A 20,030-nucleotide genomic window follows, 5' to 3' on the forward strand; every position below is an offset into this window, starting at 1 on the left:
CAAAAGAAAACAGTTGAGGGCTGGGGATTTAGCTTAGTGGTGTAATGCCTACCTGGCAAGTATAAGGTCCTGAGTTCGATTCCCTGTAACACCCCCCCCCCCAAAAAAATAACACTGAAAAACAGTTGAAGAGTAGGTTTCTGTTTCGAACAGAGGTGATTCTGGAAATGTCAGAATATTTCTCATGTTGGCAGCAAGCCCTGTGGTAGGTGTATATTTGAGCAGAAAACAACCCCGCTTGTTCCTTTAAGCTTATGTTTAATAAATCTCCTGGGAAGTTATAAGGAGAAAGTTCTTTTTTTATTTTAAAGAGAAAAAAATAAAAAAACAATGAAGACAAAAACAAAACAACACAAAAACAATAAAAATGATACAGTGTATTGCTGATGTCTATTGGTTTATTGAAAGCAACAGTTAATGCTTAATTTTTTTTTCTTGACCAATTTTGCATGCTTGTATTTGGTAAAAGGAGCATGATCTTTATGATAAAAGGCACTCTCACTGCCAGAAGCCCTGCAATGAAATAGAGCAAACATTAGGACAAGATAGATAATCAGAGCTGGGTGTAGAGGCACACCTGTAATCCTAGCACTTAGGAGGCTAAGGCAAAAGGACCAGTCTGTGGAAGTTTGAGGCCAATCTGGGCTACAAAGCGAGTTCAAAGCCAGCCTGAACTATATAGTGAGACCCTGCCTCAAAGCAAAAAGAGAAAACAAACAAAGGTAGATAATCAGGAGTTTTAGCTGCTTCCTCAACTTTGCTGTGTCCTTAGGTAAATCATTCACCTAGCCCGGGCCTCAGTTTCTCCCTCTGTAAAACAAGGTGTTGGGCAATGTCTAAGTCTTTCCCTTTGTGCTGCACATCAATATCTTTTCCTGTGTTCAGTGTGGCTCTTTCCAGACTTCCTGTCATGTACTCACTGCCCACAGGTAAGTATGACAAACGGCTTCTATCCACTCTTGGAAATGATGTTTATAAGGCAAAGGGCGCACATATAAATTTCTCATCTTTTAAATCACTTTTGCTACGCTGCGAAAATGATATCAAGTAAAACTTTCTCTATTGTAACATCAGAGTATTTCTTTGCTTTCTATTCAGAAAAGGGCTTTTGTAGGTAAATGGATGCAACTAGAGACCATACTCATAAGTGAAATAAATCAGACCCACATGTGTAAACATCATATTGTCTCCTTGGTGTAGGAACCTGAAAGACTAGGTAAAACTCAAAATGTACAATAGATGACAGGAAGGGGAAAGAAATTGCTCAAAGCAAGGAATGACTGGGATGAGGGAAAGAAGAAAAAAGAAAGAAGGAAGGCAAAACATAAATATATATATGAATAGCTGCCATGACTGTATTGCTGTTGTCTGATGGTGTATTGAAATGAACAGTTAATGCTGACAATTCTTCATGTTCTGATCGACTTCACATGCTTGTGTCTGGTGGTCTGAGCAACTGATTTGAAGGTAACAATATGCAATGGAATTACAATGGTGAACTCCTACCATCTTGTCTAGTGAAACTCTGTGTTAGCTCTAATGTTTTATTGAAGAGTTATTTTCTTACCCTCTTTAATGATTTGAGCAATCTTTCATTCTTACATCTGATAATCTGAGCAATGTAATTGAGGATAGCGATATGCAGTGTAACAACCACTGTTGATTTGTATTAATTTGTCTTGAGACCCTGTAAAACTTTGAATGTTCTTGCTTTGATTTGTTTATGTTCGTGATACTAGTATGCTGCTACTGTTCTATTTTTTTGTTTGTACTCTTGTACTACTCTCTTTAAAATAAAAAATAAAAATATGAAAAAAGAAGTTATTAAAGAAAAGTGTTTAAGTTAGGTTTGTCAGGGAAACATGTTACTTTCTTAAGAAAATTAACTCTTTAAGAATTGAAGCAGTGGCCAGTTAGTTACTGATAACATGATAATGCCAAGACTAAATGCACTAGTTTTTGTAAAGGCTAGCAATGTGTTAGCCTTAGCTGGTTTTTATAACATATGATTGCAGCTAGCAAGACCCATTTCTTTCAGAACATTTCTTTACTCTATGGCTACATACGTAGAACCAGTTAGGTCTTTGAATCCAAATTGATCTCTCAAATTGGTAAGGAGAAAAATCCAGTTAGTTATATTTCTTTAAAAAAAAAAAAAGGTCTACCAAAATGTTTATACTACTTTTAAATAAATGCTTTTCAGTCTAGGGATCAGGACCCATGAGAGTATTGTGAGATCACCCATGAGAGTATTGTGGTGGCAAACCTATGGCCTGCAGGCCACAGTGGACACCCAGAGCCCCCTCACTGTCAGCACATGGTGTGCAAGCCAAATCACCCCAGTAGCCAAGCATCGGATTACAGTTGTTTTTCTAAATTAAAACCTCAGTATTCAGATTTTTAACTGCAGTGTTGGCACTTTGTGATACATAAATGAGTTTTGAGTTGCAGTTTGGGTACTTTGTCTCTGAAAGGTTGACCACTACTATATTAGGTCATAGCTGGTATTTTTAAAGAAGATAGAATAGAATAGAAATTATCAGAGCATATAATAATAATGGTTAGTATTGGTTATGAAATTTTATTTAGAAGGAAGAACATACATGTGTGCATATATGTACTTGATCAATGTAAAGTTTATTTCTCACTCTAGGTCTGGTCAAGAGAAGGTCCTGGGAAACAGCTGAGATAGAAATTTATGCACAGTGAGCTTGTTGGGAAGTGCAGTATGGAAACAGCACCTGTGAGGAGAAGGAAGCAGGCATGGGCCAGAGGAAGAAACTGGCCAGAAATGTAATTACAGTTGAGGTCTCAGCTGATCACTGTGGGGAGTCTGGAGCCTGGATAGCCCTGCAGAGCTGTCCTGAATGAAGCACAAGGGCAAAAAGCATTTTGTACCTCCCAGCCCGATATTGGCTGTAGGATGCTCTTAGGAGAAGGGTGTCACTGTGAGTGAGGCAGATCCTTTTACTGGACAAAGGCAATTGCAGAAAAGGACTGTGTTACGAGCACATAGCATCTCACGCAGTTGGAGGAATAAGTGTGCTGGTGTGAATCTGGAAGGCAGCATCCACACAGCCACTACATAGCTCAAGTCAGACTAAACTTTCTCCAGAGCACGAGTGTTCAACTTCAGCAAATTTGAAATTTGGGGCTAGATAAGTCATTGCATGGGGCTTTCCTGTGCATTGTAAGGCACAATAATGAGTTTCACCGCATTTTTGATGGTTAACCTCTGACAATTTTAAGTCTCATATCTCCTATTTCCTTTGTCCCACATCTGAACAAGCCCTAAGGAAGCTTGGAGGATCTCTCTTGGCTGCACTGAGAAGGTCAAACCAGGCAAACCCAGCCATGGGTAGGAATCTTCATCTTACCTCATCTAACCACAGTAAAATTCCAAACCATTTCTAACTGGCTTGGGTACTACCCCTGTATCTCTAGAGAACCTCACAACAGGACTTTTTGGTGTGTGTGTAGCATCATCAATGTGTGTGTAGCATCATCAGAATTTTGGACACACGCTCAACAATATCCCTAGCCTCTAACCACCAGATACTATTATACCTCCCGGCCTAAAACTGTGATAACCAAACTGTCCCCAGATAGTGCCAAATGCTCTCGGGTGACAAAATTTCCCCACTTAAAAAGCACTATCTGAGTTTATAAATGTACTTTTGCTAGATCATCCATTGATATCATGATTTAAGTGTGATGTTCTATGCCCCGAATATTTTTATGATACCCAGAAAACAAAACTCTGTGGTAATCCTAAATTCTCAGGACTTAACAGAATGGTAAAGATAGTTTTATAGGTTCTGTGTGATAAGTTAGGATGTCTGATTTTCTACTTCCAGGCTGGCTGTGAAATCAGAGTGGTTGGTCTGGAGAGAAAATAGGCTGGAGGTTTGAAACTATTTATGGGGTACATTAGTTGCTTTTTTTGGATGGCCTATAAAATCATTTAGGCCCAGTAAAATGGCATAATGTGCATTTGCTTGCCATTTTAAAATCCATTTTATAAAGTGGGAGTAAAATAGAAAGGCGCAGTTGGGTTTTAATCACTAGAATGTCAACCTCCCTGCTTAGGAGCTATTATGATATTACAGACTAGCAACTACCTGGAGCAAAACCTTAGAGGTGACTGAACTGGAGGGTGGTTTTCAAGTAAATAATTACTGAGGCTGTTTTTGCTAATAGTTATAAACTATACTTTGGTTGCTTTAATTTTTTTTTTTTTTTGTCTTTCTGAGACAGGGTCTCACTACGCAGTTCAGGCTGGTCTTGACCTCACTTATGTAGCCCATGCTGGCCTTGAACTCACAATGATCCTCCTGCCTCAGCCTCCTAAGTGCTGGGATTACAGGGGTGTGCCACCATGCCCAGCGCAGTTGCCTTAATTTTTAACTCTGTACTTACACTAAATTATGCAAAATAGAATTGGGCTATCAGACTCACCCCAAAGTTGTTTTCAAATAACTGTTTGGAATAAAATAATAAATCTCCCCCAGCTTTTATTCAGTCATTTAATTAAGTATTTAAAATTATTTTGGTGATTTGAAAGTTAGAAACCTTTTACTTCTATGATTCCATTAGTTCCAAATTTTAAGAGTATAATTTTTATAAGGTAACTCATTTATAAAGAACTTTAATTTTAATACGTACTGATGTAAGTTTTTAACCTGGAATATTTTGGCTTGGTCAACCCAAGTCTGGTTGTACTGAAGAAAACATAGGTTTTAATGGGGAAATTAATCATTTAACAGGCATTTGTTGCCTTTTTCCTGGGCTTGGGTGTCAAGGATATACTGGTGGGAAAATAAGTACACATGTTCTTCAGCCTATTGAGAGGGTTATGTTCTGATAACCTATTCATAAATTGAAAATATCTTAAGTCCTAATGCTTTTAGTGTACTTAACCCACTGAACATGGTGGATTAGCAATAGAGTGTACTGTACAATTCTCACTTGTTCCTCCTGGGACGCCTAGAGCTGACTGGTATCTGTGACTCGCTGCTGCTGCCAGGTATCAAGAGAGAAAATTGGACCATGTATTTCTAGCCGAGGAAAATTCCAGAGTTCAAAATTTGGGGTGTAATTGTCTTTACTCACAATCATCAAAAGTAAAGAGAGTTCTAAATCAAACCATGAACCATTGTAAGTCAGAGACTGTATGTGTTTTTTTTTCTTTGTTTTTGATTTTTCTCCAGTACTGGGAACCGAACTCACGACCTTGTGCTTGCCAGGCAGGCACTTTGCTGCTGAGCTAAATCCCCAGCTCTGAGACTGTATGTGTAAAGCAACTGTTAAAGCTGAGACACAGCGTACAAGCTGCTTAGTGTGCTGACTTCTTCTCTACGCAAGGTTTTTTTGGTTGATGGCAATGGAGGCCTTGTTAAACTTAGAGCAAGAAAATTAGATGGTACTAAAATCTAGACATGTCTCTTCAAATCCAAAGGCAGGGCACAGAGTGCTGCTCCAATTCATGGGAATCAGGTAGCTTCCAGAAACCAAGCCTGCCTTTGCCATCAAATTTCAACATCTTTTTGCTTCTGCTTTAAATTTGCTTCATTTTCTTTTTGTTCTGTGGATTGCTTTCCTCTTGTAACTCATAAGGCTACAAATGATCTAAAATACTGGACTAAAAGCAGAGGTTGGTATGATTTTCTCTTAACTTGTCAATTACTTGTCTAGAGTCCCCAAGCAGATTTCTAGGAGAAGAATCCGGCTCAACCTGATGAATGTGTCTATGCTCTGTCCTATCACTTGTGGCCCTGGGCCAACTCCTGCAGTGCTGTGGATGGGGAAGCATGTTAGCCCTGGTATAATTTCTCTGCCCATTAATTGTGATTGCCAACTTGACTGGATTAAGAGCTACACAAAAGTCTGGTAAAGCACGCTTCTGCATGTGACTGGGTAGGCTGTGGAGGCATGACCTTGTGGTCAGTATCTTGTCCCTGGCTCCTTCAACTTGGGCTCTGTTCCTCTGCTCTGCTTCTTAGCCACCACGAAGTAAGCAGCTTTGCTCCATTACTCGCTTCCACCATGATGTTCCTGTTTTGGACCAGCTGACCATGGACTGGATACTCAGAAACCGTGAGCCAGATGAACTTCTCCTTGAAATTGTGTCAGGCATTTGTCCCAGCAACAGGAAAGCTGACTAATCCTGTGCTTTCATTTGAAAGTTGAGAGAATAAAGTACTCTGCAGCAAGGTGATTTCTCCATGGTTATATACAGCCAGTTACTAACTAATGGACAGCAGTGAACCCAGTCTCATTCTTCTACATTCCAGGCCACATCACATTTTAAAGAAATCCTGGAAGTTATAATACATTTGTCATGTCTCTCTAGCATCTCTCCCTAATTAATGGAAGAAGAATGAACCACCTTGAATTTGGAGACTCAGGCAAAGAATGACCTGTAAGTCACAGAAATATATCTAGGTGTCCTACCTAGATAGTAATCCAGTAGGTTGCCAGTTTGGACCCTTTTAAACAATTTGCTTGAGGTATAACTTATATACTATAAACCTCATTCATTTTAAGTGTGCAAGTCAGTGAATTTAAAGTGTGCTTGTAGAAATGCGTACTCATTACCGCAATTGTTTCAATACATCGCCATCACTTCATGTTCATTTACAGTCACTCCCCATTTGTATACCAAAAGCAATCACAGTTCTGGTTTCTGTTTATATGTTTGCCTTCCTTATTAAAAAGGAATGTGTTTGTGTTTACCTTCTTTCAAAAATGCTAATATTTTCAAAGTTCATTCATGTTGTAACATGTGTCAGTACTTAGTTCATTTTTATTACTGAATAATATTCCATTGTATGAATGTATTGCATTAGATCTCTCTATTCACTGGTTAATGGATATTTGATTGTTTCCACTTTGGGCAAGTTATACATAAAGCTGCTGTGAATATTTTCATATCAGTCAATAAGAGTTGAATTGTTGGATTATATGGTAACACTTTGTTTAGCCAAATTCTTTCCCAGAGTGACTCAAATATTTTACTTTCCCACAAGCAATATTTACAAGTTTCCGTTCCTCCATATTCTCAACAAAACCTATTTCTGTCTTTTTTATTTTAGCCATTCTGTGGATGTGAAGTGGCACATTATGACTCTGAATTGATTTTCTAGTTACTGAAGATGCCAAGCTTCTTTTAGTATATTGCTGAGTATATATCTTCTATGGAGAAATGTCTACTCATCTTTTGACCGTGCATAAATTAGCTTACTTCTCTTTTCATTGTTGAGTTGTAAATGTTTTTTTGTGTGTCCTAGATAAAACTCCCTTATCAGATATGATTTATAAGAGTGAAATCAATTTTGCATACACAACAAAACTTTAGTATTTTTTATACTTTTCAGTTATGCTGTAAGGCAGGCATTGTGTTAATATTGTTATAAAACATTATCTCTGTTCTTGTGTATCTTTTTTGAGCTATGACATATATTTAAAATAATTCATGATAAATGTTGCAATAGATGTATGGACAAAGTATAAGGAGACAGAGACAAAGTAATTAATGTACCAATGGGTAACCTAACAGGATACTTTATAATAACTATAAGAACATTAAATGGTTGCCAAGTATAAAACTTACTGGATGACAATGTTTTAAATACTTTGCATATAAACTTTAATTTAATTCTAATAGAAATTTTATAGAAAAATGTGCCCATATTTTCTCATCCAGGGATTATATCTGAAATTATGCATAGGTTTAAACAAAGTTAGAAATATATATTATATAGCACATATATATATATTTTACAGGTAACACTAAAAAGAATAATATGGTCCTAGCTCTTATAAGTCTCAAAGGGGAAAGAATATATTCATAAATTGCTATTTGATAATGCTATATCCTTTCAAACCGCTATGAAATAAAAGAAATAGGGATAATGATATGTTTTGAAGTTATGAAGATTTCTTACAGAAGATAATAAACTCACATTGAAGAATAGAGAATATTCTTAAAAGCAGAAAAATGGGCATTAGTAAGGTGATAATTTAGTTTTCACACTTGGATAACAGGAAAAGGACAGACAGGAAAAGACATTATTATTAATTATTAATTGTATTAAAAATAAACTGAGATACCCTGAGAAAACTGATATTTGTGGTTGCCCTAGTCATTGGAATGAATATACTATAGGTCTTAAGGAAGACATGACCAAATGCTCAAAGGTGGTAAAGGAAAAGTCCATTTGAAGAAGTAGTGTATGAAGGAATGCTGTGACACTTACCAACACTCTTATCCTGGAGTACGTATCTAATGGACTTTGTCGTCTCCCGTGGTGGTGGATCGTGAGTCCAATTCCACACAAACTTCCCACTTCTATTTGAGGAACAAGGCACAAGGATCTTGAGAAGTATGAAAAGATGGTGATTTTGGATAGTCAGTGACCAGTAAATTGGACCCAGGGGTTATCACTTAGTTTCCAACCCATTCTCTTTCTCTAGATGGGATTCCCCCACTTTAAGTAGTAACTCTCCTCCTATAGTCTAAATTATCCATCTCATCCCTCATCTCTCTTCCTAAACCAGTTTTGTCTGCTTTTGCAAAAGAGAGAACTCTGCAAATTTTTCTGTCTCCAACTTCTGCCATCTAATTATTGAATGTTTGTTTTCAGTCTAATGTGAGCTGAGGGAAAAAAGTGAGCTATAACATCGCCATACAGCTAATCTGGTGTGGTTATTACCTAGTCATAACTAGGGCAGTGGTGATGGGACTGGAAAACTTCATGAATGAGGAACATAGCTGTTGTCATTATGATCCCTGTGGTTCAGTTTCAGCATTCAGAATCTCAATGGAAGAGAGAAACAAATTTTCATGAAAGGTATACAAAGCATATGGCAAAGGAACTGGGTCCTTACTAGAATCAGAACAAGAGTCTAGGATGTAAGGAGAACTAAAAGGATTATTAATGAATGAAAAAATGGTTCTGACAAAATTTAAATATGGTTTTGTTCAGAAGAGTTTCTGGAAACAAATCAGCAGTACTGAAATCTCAAGCCTAGTTTCTCCAATATACAATATGAGAGAGTTTAAGCTGTTTTTTTCACAGAAGCTGCTCTAGCCTACTTAGATGTCTACCACTTCACATTCATCTTGCCAAAAATCATATTTCATCAGTTCTTTTGCTTAAGGATTACATAGGCCCTTCTCATGAAACATTAAGGAAAAACTGCACATGAGAAGCCAGGGTGGGATGTGCACATGTTGGATTTCTTCCAAAATATTGTCTGGAATTTAAGAGCCTCCTAAAATTATGACCTGAAGAAACTTCAGCTAGTTTTCCGTATATCACTGTTTCACTGTACGTAATAAAATATAATGATCCTAAGATTTCTGGAGCCTATATGACCCTCTAGTAATGTCCATATAAAGTATTAATATTAAATAGCTTTAAACTAAAGTAGAACTTTGTGCACTTCCAAAGGAATATAATAAAGATACCATCACAATAAGCTAGTAACATTTTAAAAACACTCTAAGTTAATTAAAAGAACTGGTAATTTAAGGTTTGTCATTGTAATTATGTCAAAATAGAATCTGAAATTTGAAAATAAAAGTATGATTTGACTTTCAAAGTCAAAGTATGATTTGGCTTTCATCTATAATCTACATGATGAAAACAATATTATTAGACACTGATATTTTCATTCAAATGAAATTCCTATGAGACCAGTCAACTCATTGGAATGATCATTATTCTGGTAAAATTGAATGAGCATTGAGTGTCTGTCAAAATTTATTAATTTGATTATGATGCTATATTAGCTATAGTTTATTTAAACTGCCATCACACAACTAACTCTACAGAGATCTTGTTAAGATCAAAAATTCAACAAGAAATGAAAAAATCCACTGCAGTACTGTAATTTACAGAGAAAATTCTTTCTTCATTTCTTAAAGATTATATATTTTTAATGAAATGAAGAGCACTGGGCTTCATCTCATCCAAAATCACACTTTACCAATGAAAACACTGGAGGTCACTTAAGTGATTTAACTACGATCACACAACTCATTAGCAATTGACCTAGAATTAGAACCAATATGATAGAGTAAAAATGATGAATACTAATAGAAATTTGTGTTCTTCATAGAGCATTGCTATTAGGTATGAGTTGCTGGTAAAGCCCTTTGTAGAAAGAGATGTGTTTGTTTTAGTGATATGAACAAATATCTCCTTATCATTTACTAGCTTTAGCCCCATCACTTAATCACGGTGGCATGAATCATTTCTGGTAAACAGTGATAGTTTCACCTATGCCTCCTTCTTAGGGTTGTTGTAAAGAGCAAATGAAGAGATTATTTGTTCTGTATTTTATTGATCACTTACACAGCTATACTGTTGTGTTGAGTGATGCCCTAAAAATAAATTTGATTTGGTTCCGCCTATAAGGTCTGCAAGCTGACTGAGGAACTAAGATTTGTCTGTCTTTTCCACCATAGTGTAATGTATATCCATTGCTGTAGGGTTCCAAGGGTCTCAGGCCCTAGGAACTAGCACAGTGTCAGGCATACAGTCAATATTCAATAAATACTACATAAATAAATGAAGAAAAGGCCAACTGAGTACATAGAAATAACAGTATTATAAAGTTACAAGTAGTAAGAGCAGTATAGTTACAGTGAATTGAATGATTTTGGCATTTGTAGGTCATTATATTCCAGAGATCCTAAGAGACCTGAGTTAACATAAACTGAGCTGAGCTTAAAACACCAGAAGACTTTGGGCTGAGGTCCAGTCCTCACACTGTACCAATTCCTTGACTTTGATCAAACCATACTGACTCAGTGTTTTATCTGAGAGAAAGGTTAGGCCATAGAGACCACACCAGTGGTAGTATAAGCAAACGAAGTAGAAAGATAATGGGGGCCAATAGAAATTGAACCAGCCTAGAAAACACTAGCCCTGTCTGAAAGGATCAGCCTTCTCTGATTCTAGCAGACTGTTTCCATTCAAGGAAGACCTACTATTGTTTGATTTCTCACATTTTCAAAAAAAAAATCTAGATTTTCCAACTTTTGAAATTTTCATGTTGGCAACAAATTCAAAACTAAAGCAAACATATTATGACACCACCACACCAGTCAAACAAGTCTTTCTGTGGAATAGATTTGTTTACCTCTAGACTAATGATCTTGAAGATTTGAACAACCAAAATCCTTGTTTTTGCTGCATTTCCTAAACTAAGATTGCTAAGCTTAGGAAATGATGTTATTAATTTTGGAGTGACCCTTCATTTTCCTCAAGCTATATCTTGGTCAACTTTTGTTTACAGGGTTTGGTGCTGTCAGTTTTCCATGCAGGTATTGTCGTAATACCACTATGTAGATGTTGCCTTCTGGGATATTAAAAAAATAATTAATATTTAAAAGCCATGGTATGATCTGGAATTTCTGTGAACCACAGAAGGACAAAAACAAAGAGTTTATCTTTATCAAAGAGTTTATGAAAGGGTTTTGTTGTTCAGTTGCTCTTGCAGAATCTTTTTAAGAATTGTTTTCCCCAAGAGTATGTCCTTAATTGATTGTCAAGAGTTTAGAACTGACAGGAAGAGGTTCTTGGTTTTCCCATCATGCATTTCTCTTCTGGTTTCTGTATCCATTTTCAATGAGCTAGCTGTTTTAAAACAGTAGCTATCTTTTATTATTGCTGACATAGATCTTCAGAAGTTTCCCCCCCCACATTTGCACCATGTAGATTGATTTCTTTTATGTTTATTCAGCTAAAACTTGCATGCATGAGAGAAATCGAAATAGTATGCCATTTGTCATTTTATCTGACCATGTCTTTAAATAATTTCTGCTTCTTTCTTATTGAATATTTGAAAAATAATTTATTTATAACATTTATCTGAAAACCGCCCTGCAGCATATTACAGTATCTTCCATCCACTGACCATATGCTACCCTTCTCCCTCTTTTCTTTTGTATGATGTACTTTTTACAGGAAAAGGACTTCAAACATCTCCTCTTCCTTCCTGTGCCATAGTCTGCCTTCAGCCATTTATCTCAATGGCAGGTTTACTCTGGGGTAACTTAAATTTAAAAATTTGAATTTAAAAAAAGTGTAGAATAACCTGGTACAAGAGTTAGACTATATGATCTAACTTTCTGTTTTCATTTTTTTCCTTTTATGAAAAAAGGTGAAACAAAATTGCATTACAAAATAATAGCAAAATAATAGTTAATATTTTGTATGTTGTTAACTTTAAAGTAGTTGCTCAGGATACAAGATATGACATAAAATTTCTACAATTGATATCAGTACAAATCTTCCTTTTTTAATGAACTAAGAGATATTAATAGTATAACTAACATGCATTTTTCCCTTTTTACTACAAACTTTCATCCATTTCCATCATTTACTTGCTATGTTACTGGAACAAGTTGTTCAATGTTGCTAAATCTTAATTTCCTCATCTGAAAAATGTAGATAAAAATAGTATCATCAAATGATATTAAATCTAACAATGAGTTATGCATAACAATTTACACTGGAACTATAAAAAAAATAATAATTTATTTTGAACCCTTAGAGGAAAAAAGTGGAAAAAAAGCTTTTATAAATCAGGAGGGGAAGAGGAGTTGAAGGGAGGGTAGGGGAATGGGAAAAAAAAACAAATGCTATTGTGTACAGACAGAAATTCCTTATAACTAATGTGATCATTATGTATACCTAAAATGTACAATAAATCTAATTAAAAAAAGAAAAGCATTAGGCTACAAGTAGTATTTGGCTACAACTTAAGGAATAACATTTTACTTACAGACTATTTCTCCAAAAACTTTACCTTTCTTCTCTTCCTTTCTTCCATTATCCTCTTGCCTTGTTCTCTCTTTTTGTCTGTCTCTCTACTTTGTTCATTGAATATTTTAGTACCGACTGTATACCAGATACTGGATAAGAGACCGAGAAAACATTGGTGTTCAAAAGAGCTATATCTTAACTCTCAGGAGTTTGAAGGGTACTGGGCTGAGAGTAAAAGGACCAGTTAGTCCAACAAACACATGTGTATATAATTACAAAGTGTGACATCTAATCAAAATATAGGAGTCCTCTCAATTTTGAATGAACTAAGAGATACTAATAGTATAACTGATTGGCCTTTCAGTTATAACTCTCTTGTTTGAAGACCTGTGAGTGATAATAGCATTACTGATATGTGTAAGGTATTTACTTCTTGCAAAACACTTGTAGTTTTACTTAAAGTTAATAGTGGTGATGTCATGTAGATATTATTAATTCCCACTTCCCAGATGAAGAAGCTGAGAAGTTGCATGACTTATTTAAGGTTATGCATAACCTTATTAAAAGACTCAAGTTAGAATCTTCTGCTTCCAATCTCTAAACTCTATATACTTTCTAGTAGTTTGCAAAATGAGAATTTCTGAAATTACCCAATTCACCTGGCAGCTTCCAAAAATGACTGTAGTATTTAACTGGTGGTTTTGAGCCCAAGCTGAATGCTACAATCCTTGAATAGACCATTTCACTAGATGAACTCTAAATGGCAGTTCTCTGCCAACTCCCCTAGGAGCAAGTTCTGGATACCAGAGAAGGTCATTGAGATTATAGCCCTAATTTAGCAAGATCACTACTGCTCTTGGGAAAACCTACTTGAAACACAGAAAAATTATCTAGATTCTTTCCCACCAACCTCAGTAGTCAGTGCATGTGCCAGAAGTCCTGTCAGTCTCTCATTGTCTAGAATGGAAGCTCCATGAGGACAGACTCAGGTTTTGTGTGCACTACTTTATATTTACCCCTACAGTGTTGTACTAATAGAGCTTAATAAAATTTGTTAAATGAATGAGAAAAATGAGTCAATGTGCAAATGAATGAACACTATGTTAAAATCAATGAAAATACGATATCAAGCTAAAAGGATCTTTGTACATCTTTGCTGAAATTTCTCATGTAAGAAATGATAAAACCTAAGATGTACGTGGTCACAGGCTCAATTTTTAGCAAATCTGGAACAGTGCCTAAGTCTTCTGACCATCTAAACAGCACATTTCTGCTGTTCATTTAAGTGCACCAGAAGGTCACATTTGAACAGCAACATGGAACTAGACGGATACTGTTCAATCGGAGGGTAAAAATTGGAACTGACATTACCTGGGTGTGTACATTTCCAAAAGCACTCAGGGGCAATACCTGTCCTAAAATGGTTTGCTTTTTAAATCTTCCTTTCTATATTAGATAAGATGGACTCAGGGCAAGCAAACACTTTCATTCCTTCTTGAATAGATATTGTAAAATACTTTAGAAGGAACGGGCTTGGCCTGTCGGGTTTCCTGATTGTGCTAGTCTGGGCTAAAATGAGTTTACTGTCTGGACTACAATATATAAATTCAGCTTTTATAAAATACCCAAACTCATTTGCTGACTCAATTTCCTTTGTACTTTTATACACCCAGTGTCCAATCCTTCAGTTACTACATCCATGTTTTATTAAAATCTTTCTTGTTTTTTTAATACAGTAAAAGAAATTGGAACTAAGCAACTTTTTTTTCATCTACCAGTTTCATCACTGAATATCCACTGGGAATTCTTCGTGGACATGAGCAGAGATGCTAGCTTTGATGTGTCACACAGGCTTGGACCAAGGGCATCTGTCTGTGACCAGTAGGGACAGATATGTGGTGAGTCCCCTCAACTCCCAAAGGATCACAAGGCTACCAATGTCTGGAAGCCAGGCAGCAGGCCGAAATGTGGCTTGCTTTCCTTCATTTACTTCAGGTGTGATTTTCTGGTGGAAACATTTTCTCTCGAGTGATAAATCCTTCCTCGTTCTTCATGTACTGGCTACATCTCCTTCTCTTTCCTGAACAAAACAACCTTTCCCCATCAAGAATAAGGATGAACAAACCGAACAGTTTAAAAATACAAACTCAACAGACTGACAGATTCAAGGGAAAGACAGGTGAAACATTAGTTTCTAGCCAGGAGTGACTGGAGCTTTATTGGATTTCTCTCTTTTCTTGTCCTGCTTTGCCATTTCTACTTCTGCCTGGCCATATCCTCTTCAAGGCCAAAAGGGCAAAGTCAGATGTGTCTCCTGGGCTTTCTGCATGCACAGTCCATGCCCAGGCTGGTGGCATTTATCAGTGTGGCCTCGCTGACTGCTTCACCTTAGCATCCCTCAGCCTCCCGCCTGCAGAGAGGAAATGGCAAGCATGTCTGCACTCCCACGGGTGAACGCCACAAATCAAATTGCCATTCCTTCATAAGTCAGACCTGGAAGTAACTCCCATGGGACAACCACTTTCCAGAAGAGCTTTTTCTATTCTGACAAAACCTATGAGGCAACTATTTTGTGAAGAGATTGAATCTAGCCTTCCCATAAGGAAGAAAACTTCTCAAATTATACTGTAGGCTGTGTTGATCCCAGCACCAAGCAGCAAGAGACTTGGAATTCTGGTTTCATTTCTGTTGCTGACCACCTGGGCCCCTTTACTAAAATGTCTTGACCTCTTTGGGCTTTAGTTTTTCAACTTATAACTGAGTGGGAGCAGAAGTAGAAATGATGAAATGGAGGCTTGAGAGTCTGAATTTAAACTGCACATGTACTTCCTTCCTCTGTGAAATTCTTCTTTTTTAAAGCCAGGTGTTTTGATGTCTCTTAGTTGGGCGGCTGCCTGACAGTCCTTCCTGCTCCATCTTGATTAAACTGAGTTTTACTCATTTATCTATCTGTTGGGTCACTGAGCATTTCATTTTGCAACCGCCGGACTAAGTGATCTGAAGTTTACTACTGATTTCAGTGGTCTTTTATTTCCTGGCCCTAAGTCACATGTGACTGAACAAAACAGAGAGAGACGATGTGCCTGTGTAGACTCTAGGTGTCTAACACCCATCCCAGTCCACAAATTTTCCAAATTTTCATGCACAGTGTTCCCATTCTTAGCAGTCGTGGGTACCACTCTGGTAAACGGCTTGACGCTTGATGAAAGAGGAGGACGTGCTGAGTGGCAGCTAAGCATGGCAAGTGAATGTTGTCCAGCAGTTCTGAACTTGCACAAAGGAAAAGCTCTGTGTGAGATGGCAGGTGTATGCATCACCTTGGTTATGTGACCATATAGATCTCCCATCAAGAGGCAGAGTTTACTTTTCCATTCCTTGACTCTGGGCTGCCTTGCGACTTTCTTTGGCCAATACAAGAGAGCAAAAGCGATACTATGCCTCAAGGAGCCTGATATGATTCCATTTGCTGTCTTTGAATCCTGACAGCTTTCATAGGAATAAACCTCAGTCAGCTTGTTCCATAGCAAGGAACACGTAGCCAAGTGATAGCCTTCTAACCCTAGAAATACAGTCATCACTCTGACCAGTAGCTATTGCTGATGCAGGAGTAAACCAAGACCATGCTACAATAACTTTCTAGATGATCCTGGCCCAATGATTGCACAAAAATCAGAAGCTGCTCAAAGTCTTGAGACTGTTTTAAAGCACTAAGCTATGAGATGGTTTGTTATATAGCAGAAACTGATATAGACTCATGTGTTCAATTCATTTTCCATAAACACTGAATAAGAACCATGAAAAAAAAAAAACAGAGTAAGATGCTATCTCTGTTTCCCAGGCCATACAATTTAATTTGAGATAACATAAAGAAGGAGCAATCAAGACTATCGGCATTTAGATTTGAGGATCAAAAGAATTAAGATGTGACATGTACATTTGCCAACTCCTCACAATAAATGTAATCATGTACTGCAAACATGTACTAATACAAATAAAAATTTAAAAAGAGAAGGGAAATGTCTTAGTAAACAAGGTGCCAAAATAGATATTAATGTGTAGAATTTGCACAGGTAAGACAAGAGAGGAATTTACTATTTTGCAGGGGTAGATGAGTAGATAACGGCAATGGTAGCATCACATGAAAACCAGAAGAGACAATAATAGTTCCATTAAATACTTGTGACCCTATTCACTATCCCATCTGTATAAATACAAAGATACAGGACAGGAGTCCAGAACTTAAATGATTCATGGTGGACTGGAAATACAAGACATGATTATATGAAGGGAAAAAAAATGAAACATGAGGCTTCTCTGCTAGCCACACATGGGAGGGAAACTATGACGGCAGAAGAAATGGCAGGGCTCCTGTCTCCTGCCTGGGTAGCAATATGATCGTTGGGGAGATCATCCAGAAAAAATTTTAGGCAAAATCATTGAGGGTAACCAGGGTCTTGTTTTCCATATTTCCTCTCAGGCAGTTGCCATGGTTTAGATTTTAAATGTACCTTAAAGGCTAAGTGCTAGAGGCTTGGTCCTCAGCTGCTGAGAGGTAGAGAAGCCTTTAAGAGGTGGGGTGTACTGGGAGTCTTCAGTCCCTGAGGAGATGCCCTTGAAGTCCTCCCTGCTATCCCTTGACCCCCACTTGCTTCTCAGCCATGAAGTGAGTTGTTTTGCTCTACCATGCACTTCCATCATGCTGTGTACCTCCCCCCATGTCCAAAAATAATGAGGACAATTAATTATAGTCTAGAATTTCCGGAATGACTGAGTCGAAACAAAACTTTTCGATTTATAAGTCAGTTACCCTAGCTTTTTAAAAACAGTAACAGAAAGCTAACAGAGGCACCAAGACATTCTCTGAGGATAACTAATCTGTAGCTGAGGGTGACAAAGGAAATGTTCTTGAAATTTTGGTGATATTTGGCAAGAAATATGCTATTGATCTAGGTTAGATGAGATTAAATGGTGGTGGATGAAGTTTCAAATGGTAAAAAGTCTGTTATATTTATCTCCACATTCTTGGAGATTGGCAGATGAATTAATCTCCTGATTTAAACACCCTTGGGGGATAATTTTTCCTTCTCTAAGCAATGATCATATTTGCAATTTGTAATATGTTAAACTTATTAAACAGTGTCCTTAAGTTTTGTCTGTATACCAAGAAAATTGAAAAAATAGTTTAAATACTTCACTCATAATAAAATATGTTGTTGATTTACAGCTGTTCGAAAAGGCATAAATTAAATGACAAGGGCAGCTGATCCTTTTCCTGGACTATGACTGGCCCCACCCTTGAGATTTTAGAGACTAAGCTTCAGTATTTTCTGGAAAATTTTTAGTAGGCATTCAACCGTGTCAAATGTTTCATAGCTGTGGTCATTGTGATATGTCAACCTGACTTGAATAAGAACTGCCTACCACATTAGTAAATTCTGGGGGTATCTGTGGATGACTAACACGTAAGCCAGCAAACTGAGCGGGGAAGCCCCACCTCAAATGTGGGTGGCAACAACAAATAGGTTGTAGCTTGGACAGAATAAAAAGAGAACTAAAAATAAAAAGAAAGTATTTCATTTGTGGAGGAGTTCTGGGCTTTGACATTGACTTTGGATATTGGTCTCCAGTTTTGTCCGTCTCTCAATGCAGACTCTTCTGCCTTCTGACACAGACTCACCCTAGTGACTACACTGAGCTTCCAGAACTTCAGGCTTCAAGTGCTACTGGGCTCTCTGGCTCTCCTGGGCACGGATGGCCATGGATTCTTCCACCTCTGAGTCTGTAGACAGCCCCTGGGTCTCCTTAGCTCTGATCCTATAAGCCTACCTAGCAAATCCTTTTTTTTATAATTATATACACATTTCATATTGATTCTCTTTCTCTGGAGAGCCCTAACTAATATAATGGTCAAATATGCTGAACATATGATATGTATTATATGCTTCTCATGGAAATTTTTAATTTTAATTTGCAGATATTCTAAGAAATTCTTACTTTTATGAGCTCATTAGGTTTTTTTGAGACAATGTCTCATTATGTATGTTCCAGGATGGCTTTGAATTCACTATGTAAAACAGGCTGGCCTAGAACTTGAAGTGATCCTCTTGCCTCAGCCTCTTAAGTGCTGGGATTACAGGCATGGAGCACCACAGAAATTCTTACTTTTTAAACAGCAATTTAATACTAGTCATTCTCCAGGAACAGCTAGTATACCTTGGAAAATTTTTATCTAATCTGACTTTTCCTTTGCCAGGAGATGGAACCAAATAGAGGCTGTGATGGCAAATTGTATGTGTCAACATGATAGAATCCAGAAGTACTTAGTTAGGTACCTGATTAAATTTTATTTCTGGGCATGTTTATAAGTGTTGCCTTAGTTACTTTTCTCTCATTGCTGAGACAAAATACCTAATGCCCAAAGTTAAAGGAGGGAGAGTTTATTGAGCTCACAATTTTTGGAGGTTTTGTGGAGCCATCATCAGCTGGCTCCAAGGCAGGGTGACTTGGCAGGGGGGATTGCAGAGGAAAAATAGTTCATGGTTCCCACAAGATAGCAAAAGCAGCAAGGCAGAGAGACAACACTCTGTCTGCCCCTTGCATTGCATACAGTCTACCCACCTTAAGGTGGATGTGACACATCCTTAATCCTAGCCAGAACTATGCCAAACCAATCAGTGGACTGATTTGCTAATCATACACTTTTCATCCCAGCATCATACACTCTAGATTCAGCCACCTCTGAAAAAGCCCTAAGACTGCATGAGGCTTTGTGGGGACATCTAGACACAAATCATAACAGGGTTTTTCTGGATAAGGCTATTTGAATTGATAGACTGAGTATAACATATTGCCCTCCCCAGAATGAATGGCATCACCTAGTTCACTGAAGACTTAAGTAGAACAAAATGTAGAGAAAGGGAGAATTTTCTCTCTGGCTGACTGTACCGGGACATTGTTCTTCTATTGTCTTTTGACTAGAACATATACCATTTACTTGCTTGGATTTGTAGCTTGCAAGTGATAAATTATGGGACTTCTCAGCCTCTTCATGTATATTTTATAATCTCTCATTCTCTCTTTTCCTCTTTATAGACAGACAGACAGACAGACAGACATGGATGAACACACACACACACACACACACACACACACACACACACAATCGGTTTTGTTTCTCTGGAGAACCTAGACTAATACAATGTCTAGGTCTTCTACTAAAAATTTCATACCCATTTAAATCTAGAAATACTA

The 20,030-nt window shown here is 37.3% G+C and overlaps 1 long non-coding RNA gene across 1 annotated transcript in view; it reads left to right on the forward strand.

Moving 5' to 3' along the window:
• LOC102020677 overlaps window positions 1-20,030 on the forward strand; it is a 160,951-nt gene that overhangs the window by 113,357 nt on the left and 27,564 nt on the right. Inside the window, exon 5 of the long non-coding RNA XR_260791.1 lies at window positions 14,558-14,677. This is a non-coding gene — a long non-coding RNA (uncharacterized LOC102020677). The remainder of the gene's footprint in view (window positions 1-14,557; window positions 14,678-20,030) is intronic.

This window comes from Chinchilla lanigera, unplaced genomic scaffold (genome assembly GCF_000276665.1).
Source record: "Chinchilla lanigera isolate Chin_1 unplaced genomic scaffold, ChiLan1.0 scaffold00020, whole genome shotgun sequence".
Taxonomy (NCBI): Eukaryota; Metazoa; Chordata; class Mammalia; order Rodentia; family Chinchillidae; genus Chinchilla; species Chinchilla lanigera.